The 9990-nt window shown below is 45.3% G+C and overlaps 1 pseudogene; it reads left to right on the top strand.

The window, feature by feature from the left end:
- Positions 1-5678: 5678 nt before the first annotated feature.
- On the top strand, positions 5679-7625 carry LOC139001195 (ornithine aminotransferase, mitochondrial pseudogene; annotated as a pseudogene).
- Positions 7626-9990: the final 2365 nt, after the last annotated feature.

The raw sequence follows: 9990 nt of genomic DNA, 5'->3' as shown, positions 1-9990 counted from the left end.
TCCTTGATGAGGCTCAGAGACGTCTATACTGTGATGTGATGCTGGAAGTGTTTTCACTTGTATCATTCGTAGGTAAGACCTTCATCTCTCCTAGTGTCCTGAAGTGATGCCCACTCTTTATTTATTCTCCAGACATAGCACTGTCTCTCTCAAAGCAAGATCATGGGCTCTGCTCATTTCCCCCACTGTCTTGTGAAATGGGCTGTGGCTGCCAGTGCTGAGCTCTCAGAGAGCCCTGAGCAATAGACTCCACAAACTTACCTAACACCAGTTGCCTTAGGAACTGCAGGAAGTGTCTGGGTGTCAGCAGTCTTACAGACAGCTTAATGGGTCCCTCCTGCTCTTCCTCACCCAGAAAGGGTGACTATATCCAGATCCATGGCCTCCACTTCTGCACCTTTCCTGTAGATAAGGACCTTGGTGAATGCCTGTGCCAGGTATCTTCTTTATATACATGAACCAGTTGCTGTTCTTGTAAGACCCTCCTTCCATTGTTGTTTGTAATATTACCTTCTGTGAATACTATTGCAAGCCGAATGCTATGGGCAAGTGATGGCTGCTCACCTCTGTTGTCTTTCATTGAAACTTGGAATATTTAGTTTGTAGATATTTCTAGGGAAGGAGGTGCAGGGAGAACCCTGGGTTTCTGCAGGGTGAACGTACAGGATGTTCCTAGGGGAAGCCTGGCCTGGCTGAGTGGCAGCTCGGGGGAGGTATGACATAAGGATGGTGTTCAGATTGTACCAGGAACTGTTCCTGTCTAATGATGTTTGGTGCAAGTTCCAATGGCCACCCCTCATTTATACATTTCCTTTTCCATATTTGACACTTTGCTGGCTTCTCATTTCATCAATGACTTTCTAGCTTTGGATATCTTTGCCTTTGTGTCCTTTTTACATCACCTATTCCTTTGCACTTCTCTTTCTGCAGTATTCTACAACATGGACCTATGCAAGCGTTATAAGGAGCACATACACTGAGTGGCCAGATTATAATGACCACCCCGTCAGCACTTCATTGACCCTTCCAAAATACTCAATATTGAAAATTTCCTAAGCAAATACTCTCAAGGTTTTATTATCATTATTATTATTATTATTTGCATAACTAATTCATTTCTTTGTACTGATGGGGTGGTCATGATAATCTGGCCACTCAGTGTACATGCTTAAATACCCCTAAAATACCAGCTACTTGTTTATTGAATTTTACTTGGAATGAGATGTAACCAACCTTCTGCACAGCTTGCCCATGTCACCAGCATAGAAGATCTGCTGCAGTGATGGCAAACCTTTTGAGCTTAGCGTGTCAGCATTTTGAAAAACCCTAACTTAACTCTGGTGCCATGTCACAAATAGAATTTTTCTGATATTTGCAACCATAGTAAAACAAAGATTTATATTTTTGATATTTATTTTATATATTTAAATGCCATTTAACAAGGAAAAATCAAGCAAAAAAATGAGTTTGCATGTCAACTTTGACACACGTGTCATAGGTTCGCCATCACTGATCTACTGAATGCTGTTAGCAGCAGAATGAGCTGGACAGTCCACTTCTCCTCCATGTGGTACTTGTCTTGTTTTTGCTCTATTTCTGCTGAAGTCTCCCTTGTTTTGTGATCTTCAGTGCTCAAGAACTTCCGAGTGACCTCTTACTAATCCATCTTTCAGGTCTTTTATTTTCAGCCAATTGCATGAAACCAATGTAGTATGTGCAACCCACTTTTATAATGGGACTTCCCACTTTCACCAGAATCAACATTCATTTCGTCATCATTCCTCTGTTTTCAGGTCCTTGGCGTAAGATGGATGATGTGGAGGCCTATTCTCAGCACAGTGTATCTATAGGAGATTCTCAGGTCAGGGCTTCCAGGACAGCTGCAGCCACCCAGAGGACCCATCTGTGTAAGCCGTGCTTCTCAGTGTTAAAAGATATTTTGCACCTGAGTGAGTTACAAGTGGTTTACTTTGAGAAGAATGTGTTCTTAAGTGATGCATGTTTGAGAGACTTGTGTTCCAGTGCAAACCCTCACCAGCAACAGAAGGATGCCAGTGGAGAGAAGCCCTGGAAAGAAGATATGGAGAGTCCCTCGCTTGTGACCTGTTGCTGCTTCTACTTATCTGGCATGCCTGTAGCTAGTATGGAGGTTGGGGAAGACTCCCCAGCCATGTTAGGGCTTCTCCAGCACCAGGCCACTCTTAACACTATGGAGCCACACAGTAACAATGAGATTTCACAGGAATTTCTCAGTGGAAAAAGACATCCCCAGTGGGTGGAATGTGAAAGAGCTGACAGCCAGAAACAGAAAGTTGCTTATCAGAAAGGTCTTTCCTCTGGAGATATGATTTATGAGTATAATAAATGTGGGGAAGTGTGTAGACAAATGTTTAACCACCCTCCACATGGGAGAGTTCACACTGGAGAAAAGCCTTATGAGTGCAGTGAATGTGGGATATCCTTTCGTCAAAAGTGTCGCCTCATTGTACACCAAAGAGTTCACACTGGAGAAGAGCCATATGAGTGTAGCGAATGTGGGAAGCATTTCAGAGAAAAGGCTGCCCTCACTAGACACCACAGAGTTCACACTGGAGAAAAGCCATATGAGTGTAGCGATTGTGGGAAGCATTTCACTGAAAGGGCTGAACTCACTAAACACTACAGAGTTCACACTGGAGAAAAGCCATATGAGAGTAGTGAATGTGGGATATCCTTTCGTCGGAGGTCTCACCTCACTAAACACCACACAGTTCACACTGGTGAAAAGCCATATGAGTGTAGTGAATGTGGGATATCCTTTCGTCAAATGTATAACCTCACTATACACCAAAGAGTTCACACTGGAGAAAAGCCATATGAGTGTAGCGAATGTGGGAAGCATTTCCGTGAAAGGGCTGCCCTCACTATACACCACAGAGTTCACACTGGAGAAAAGCCATATGGGTGTAGCGAATGTGGGAAGCATTTCCGTGAAAGGGCTACCCTCACTATACACCACAGAGTTCACACTGGAGAAAAGCCATATGAGTGCAGTGAATGTGGGATATCCTTTCGTCAAAAGTGTCACCTCACTGTGCACCAAAGAGTTCACACTGGAGAAAGGCCATATGAGTGTAGCGAATGTGGGAAGTATTTCAGACAAAAGGCTGCCCTCAGTATACACCAACGAGTTCACACTGGAGAAAAGCCATATGAGTGTAGCGATTGTGGGAAACATTTCAGAGAAAAGGGTGCCCTCACTAACCACCGCAGAGTTCACACTGGAGAAAAGCCATATGAGTGTAGTGAATGTGGGAAGCATTTCAGAGAAAAGGCTACCCTCACTAACCACCGCAGAGTTCACACTGGAGAAAAGCCATATGAGTGTAGTGAATGTGGGAAGCATTTCAGTGAAAGGTCTGCCCTCAGGAAACACCACAGAGTTCACACTCGATAAAAGCCATATGAGTGTAGTTAATGTGCGAAATCCTTTAATGAAAGCTCTATCCCCAGTGAAGAGAAGGGAGTTCACACTGGTGAGTGTAGTGAGTGTGGGATTCCTTTTAGCTACAACTATAACCTGGTTAGACACCTGTAATTTCACACTGGAGAAAAGATGTAAATGTGCAGGGAATCTTTTATTTTTCTCACTAAGAATAAGAACACTTAAGGGGCTCGATGGGACCCATTTACATGAATGTAAACCCCTTTAATGAGAACATACACTCTGCTAGATTCGTCATTAAATTGAGGTACAAGTGAGACTTGAAGGATCTGTGTTGTACTTGCTAACATGTCCAGACCTACAACCCAAATGATGTCACTGTGAGTGTTTATCACTAAAGAGATTTCACAGCTAACACCTGCCTCACCTGAAGAGTGTGCATCGGTCACATTCCCTGGGTGCTCAGGGGAATGTATTCTGTGTTCTCGCTTCTGCTTGTGGTAATTATGATTCCTCCAAGCTCTTGGCAGTATCTTCATTCATTTCTCTATGACTAGAAAATGGACCTGACCCAGGATTCATCCAGAGCAGCTGTTCTCAGCTAAGCAGTGCTACCTCTTTCAGGGACATAGTGGTACTCACATTATGCTTTGATAAATTTTGGGGGTTTTTTATTCACCAACCTGCAAACTCTGTGCTCTCTGCTCTGGTTTATGATCTTTTTTTTAAGGGTGTTTTTATATTTGTGTTGTTATTTATTAGTGCATTGATTTCAACACCAACTACCTTAAACCTGAATTTGCCACACTCTGTATTTACCCCCAGTCATTTTGTAATATTTCTGCTTCCCCAACCCTCCATGCAGACATTGATTTACCTTCCTTTACAATAGAGTAGTTCATATTTTTCATAAATTTATTGGCACTATAAGGTGAATTCTTTTTAACAAACACTGGCTTCCTTCATGCTATACAGATGTTTGAGATTTAACACTAACGTTTATATAAATAATTTTTTATTTCTAGAAAATATTGTATTCTATGGATAACCACTTTTACTATTGAGCCGCCTATAATTTCAGTTATTTCTACGTTTGGGGTTTTAAAAATAAAACAGCTCAGAATATTGTATTCCATTCTTTCTACAGATGTATGTCTTATTAAACTGTTCCAGTGTCAGTGAATGTGGTACATTTCAACATATATGGAACTATGACCTCAAATGGTCAATCAGTTTGCCTTCCCACCCACCCAGAAAATTCTATGCAACTCTGCCAGCACATGCAAAGGTTAATCTTTTTAAGTACTAGCCCCATCAATGAGTGTACTGTTAACTCGCTTTTGTTTTAACTTCATTTCCATAAAGATATTTGATGGTGATGATTTCTTCATGTATTTCTTTCACTGTCTTTATCTTCTTTGTTAAAATGATCAGGATTTTTTGTTTACTTTTAAACTTAATTTATTATTCTATTCTAACCAATAGGAGGGCGGTGCAGCCTCTAAGACATATGTTTCAATTTCACTCAGTCCTCAGTGACTCGACTGATTTTTTGGCCATATGGTATTCTTGGTTTTTGAATTCTATAAACAAAATGGTTTTTCTCAATTTTTACCCTATGTATGATTTATAGCCCACTTGTACCAGACACTTATACATTTAATCTGCATTGTTAATTCTCCACCAGTGTTCTTTAAGTTTAAGCATTTCATATACATTGAAGTCTAGGTTTGTAGTAGTTGAAAATTTCCCTGGTGTAAATGTCATAACTACATTCCAACTGCGAAAATGATGGCATTGAACATGGACCTAAGATATTTCAGTAGTATATCATTTTGTTTTACTAGTGACTGGCTGTATGGACTTGTGCACATTGAAAGGAAATTAATTAGAAAGTGACAAGTGGGGTGGGACTGGCTGAGACGGGTCTGACACAGCCTAATGCCAACCTTCCCCGGTCCCTCCCCATTAGGCTCCACCTGGGGCAGCGCCTTGGCTTCAAGGGTGTCTGTGGAATGAGTGGGATCCCTCTGGCAGGTTAGGTCCTACGGCCTGGCCTGCAGGGAATTGGGCCGAAACCAGCTCTCCGATACCTGCTGAGGGGTCCTGGATTATGAGAGGGCAGTTGTCAGGTGACACAACCCAGAATCGGGCTCCCTCCTCTCTGGTTCCGGGATGCGTGACCTGAGAATTGTTGTCTTCCATCACTACCTCTCATCTCAGTGGTTCTGGTATCTACTATTCTCAGATACATTAGTGACTTATTTTACTAAAAACCCCTGATAAGTTTCTCCCTGGCCAGAGAGCTCAGTTGATTAAAGCATCATCTCAGTAGTGCCAAGGTTGTGGGTTCCATCCTCAGTCAGGCTCCATGCAAGAATCAAACAATGTGCTGCCACCAAGACATAGCCGCTGGTTCTGGCGCCAGAGGCACCCCCAGGGATTATTGGACCCAGCAGGTCGTCCCTGGATCCAGGCTGAGCAATCTGCATTTCCATCCTAACCGCAGGAGAAAGGGTAGCTGGTTGGTGGAATTCTTGCTCTGCGGACACGATGCTTTCCAAGCTAGCTCGTCTGCAGACTGTGGCGGGGCGCCCACACGCCAGTGACTTCTCCTACATCCGTGGCGACTAAGAAGATGGTCCAAGGCCCTCTATGGTCGGATGACGTTTTTGAACGGGGAAGCCAAGTATGGCGCTCACAACTAAAGGGTGTCCCAAAATTCACGCAAGAAGTAATTTTGATAGAAAACACAGGTTTATAATTAAAAATTGTAAATTTTTTATTGATTCAAAATGTATACAGTATAGGGTTTTGTATGGAATAGGACAACGGGTAAATGGCCTCCACAGCTTTGCTGGTACACACGCAAAGCCTTGGTCTTGATTGTCTCTGCTCCTGGGCCATAATTGGTACTTGGTAATGCTTATCAAATTGAAGGGATTGAAATCACAGGGTAACAAATATTAAAATCTGATTCAGTAAACCAAGTAAAATTGGGCTTTTATTTTTTGCCATTGTTAATGCTCACGCAAAATTCAAATCTTGCCTGAATTTTGGGACGCTCTTTACCACCTCTTACTGGTCACCCTGGAGAGAGGGACAGGTATTTCCCTGTGGGATGCGGAAGGCAGGAAACGCTTTGATTTTCTGAGTGCGCACAGCGCCGTCAACCAAGGGCATTGCCACCCCAAGATTGTGGACGCCCTGAAGAGCCAGGCGGGGAAGCTGACGCCAACCTCGCGGGCCTCCTACAACAACGTGCCGGGCAAAGACGAGGAGAACGTCACAAAGCTCTTCAACTACCACCAGGTTCTCCCCACGAGCATAGACAGGGTGGAGGCCGGGGAGACCGCTTGCAAGCTGGCGCGGTGGTGGGGCTGCACCGTGAAGGGCATCCCCAAGGACAAAGCCAAGATCGTCTTCTCAGCTGGAAACTTTTGGGGCAGGACTGTGTGTGCCATCTCCAGCTCCACGGACCCCAGCAGCGACGACGGCTTTGGCCCCTTCATGCCGGGGTTCGAGATCATTCCCTACAACGACCTACCTGCTCTTGAGCGTGCTCTTCAGGATCCAAACGTTGCTGCGTTCATGGTCGAACCCATTCAGGGCGAGGCGGGCGTCATTGTCCCGACCCAGGCTGCCTGAGGGGTGTGCGCGAGCTCTGCGCCAGGCACCCAGTCCTGTTTATTGGATGAGACCCAGACAGGACTGGCCAGGACTGGGCGATGGCTGGCAGTCGGCCATGCAAACGTCAGGCCTGACCTCGTCCTCCTGGGCAAGGCCCTTTCCAGTGGCCTGTAACCCGTGTGGGCGGTGCTGTGTGACCACGAGATCATGCTGACCATCCAGCCTGGGGAGCGCGGCTCCACTTACAGGGACAACCCCCTGGGCAGCCGCGGGGCCAACGCCACCTGCGAAGTTTTGGAAGAAGAGAATGAGCTCAGGAAGCTGCCCTGGGACATCGTGACCGCAATGCTTGGGAAGGGGCTGCTGGATGCCACCGTCAGCGGGGAAACCAAAGATTCCGATGCTTGGAAGGTGCGCCTGCGCCTTCGAGAGAATGGACTTCTGGCCAAGCCCACCCATGGCGACATCATCAGATTCCACCTCCTCTGGTCATCAAGAGGACGAGGTCCAGGAGGCCGTGGAGGTCATCAAAAAGACCATCAGTCTTTTTTTTTTTAATATATTTTATTGATTTTTTACAGAGAGGAAGGGAGAGAGATAGAGAGTTAGAAACATCGATGAGAGAGAAACATGGATCAGCTGCCTCCTGCACATCTCCCACTGGGGATGTGCCCGCAACCCAAGTACATGCCCTTGATTGGAATCGAACCTGGGACCCTTCAGTCCGCAAGCCGATGCTCTATCCACTGAGCCAAACCGGTTTTGGCCAGACCATCAGTCTTTCTGGGTCTGCCTCCGCCAGCTTTCTGAGGGCAGGTCCTGCTTCCCTGGGGTGGGGTCTGTTCCCACGGAGTAGGCCCTGTTCCCACGGGGCGGGGCCTGCTTCCCCAGGGGCGGAGCCAGCTGGGCTGGCAGCTCGGCCACATCCTTCTAACAGCCTGTGTGGTGCTGCTCTCAGCGCTGGCTCATTCCACTACCCTGTGTCTTCAAGGACCTTTTAAAACATATGTTATTTTCAGTTCATACATGCTAGAGCGGCATTTATAACCACGCAGGTTGCTGTGTAAGAGAACGTGAGGGAGTCTGTTTGATCACGTGTGTGTGTGTGCTGAGGCGAAATGCTCCCTCTGTATGTAGGCAGCCTTTTCGGCAAGTCCCATGTGGTTTTTACAGGTTTTTATCATTTCCTCGCTGGTGTAAATATATTGTATTTCAAAAAGGTATATGGGGTTTTACATAGAAGACTGCTTTAACCTTCTAAAGTTGAATCATAATCACTGAATTTTAGGAAGGATGAAATGGTTAAGCTTATATAAAAGTACTAGGTTTAAATAAACTTTACATTAGCCAACACCAAGACATGTCATTATTTTGAATTGAGAACTAATGTTCAACATTCCCAAATTACGTTTTCAGTGTTGGTATAATTTGTAAAAAATACTCGTTTTCAGTTTTTCTTTAAATTAAAAATAAAGCTTATATTAAAAAAAGAATCATGCCCTAACTGGTTTGGCTCAGTGGATAGAGCGTCAGCCTGTGGACTGAAGGGTCCAATTTCGATTCTAGTCAAGGGCATGTACCTTGGTTGTGGGCACATCCCCAGTAGGAGGTGTGCAGTAGGCAGCTGATCGATGTTTCTCTCATCGATGTTTCTAACTCTCTATCGTTCTCCCTTTCTCTCTGTAAAAAATCAGTAAAATATATTTTGAAAAAAACAGAATCAAACAATGTATAGAATTAGTGGAACACAAAATGGGTGTTTCCCTCTCCCTATTCTTCTCTCTCTTGCTCTCTGAGCAATATATTTGTGTGTTTTTTCACCAAACGAGTCAACATATGCGAACACCATCACAAACCAGGCAGCTTCCCTGTGGTGAACCAGCCATAAGGGTTCTCATGAGGGCAGAGCACACAGTGAGGGAGAGGACAGGAGGGGAGGGGCCCTGCTGTCAGTGTGGAGGGTGGGGAACTGGGGCTAAGCTGAAGAGTCACCCACAAGTAATTATGACATCTGAGCTCCCTGAGACTAAACCCTAAGGGGCTGGGAAAAGCTCTGGGCCTGGACATGGGCTTTGTGGTCTCAGCACCTTCCAGCCAGGGGTTGAGACTGAGCTATTTTGGATTCACGTGGTTGAGGAGCCCAGATCCCTCCCAGGCATTCTGGAGCAGCCCCTAATACTTGAGGACCTCAAATAAGTTCACCTACCTCTGAGCAGCCCATACACTCTCCTAAGCTCCGCGGGCATTGTTTGAATCTCTCTATTTTTGCATTTCTGGGTAATTTTTTCCATTTTCATTTCATTAAAAATACCACTGCCCAACCAGTCCTGGAGGTAGCATGGATTCTCCAGAAAATGGTGCTGTGTGTTTTTAATGGTGAGACCATTCTGAAGTGCCGGAGGCTGGTCCATCCTTGCTGCTTGATGCAGTCGCTGCAGGAAAGAGGCATCTGCACAGTATGTGTTTCAGTAGACCTGGCGTATGTAGCATACTGTTTTTAATATGTTTGCTCCCTTTAGCGCCATGTGTTTTAACCAAGGTCACCTCTCCGAGAAAGGTTGTTTCCCCAGGTGGGGATCTTTCCCTGAGGTTAGGGAGGGGATACAACCCCTTAATTAAGTGCCAGGGGGGTAGTTAAGCTACATGGTCTTTACTCCCTGGAATGAAGATGAGAAACACCTTGTAATAGAAATTGACAGGATTAAAATCGGCTGGTATAAATACGGATGTAACAAGACAATAAACGTCAGATCCTCATCAGTTCCTGACCAGAACTCCGACCAGAACTTTGGCTGGAGATCCTGGCTATAGGTCCTGACTAGGCTGCTGACCAACTGAAGGCTGTCTTCGTGTCATTCCTTCTTCGCCGACTCCATCCACACCTTTGGGGACCCCTGGACCTGCTGGGATTGGACCCCAGCACTGAAGTACAAGCA

This window comes from Myotis yumanensis, unplaced genomic scaffold (genome assembly GCF_028538775.1).
Source record: "Myotis yumanensis isolate MYYU_CA2020_CCGP unplaced genomic scaffold, mMyoYum1.0.hap1 SCAF_144, whole genome shotgun sequence".
NCBI lineage: Eukaryota > Metazoa > Chordata > Mammalia > Chiroptera > Vespertilionidae > Myotis > Myotis yumanensis.
Note: the sequence above shows the minus strand (reverse complement) of the source record. Positions and strands in the feature narration are given on the sequence as shown.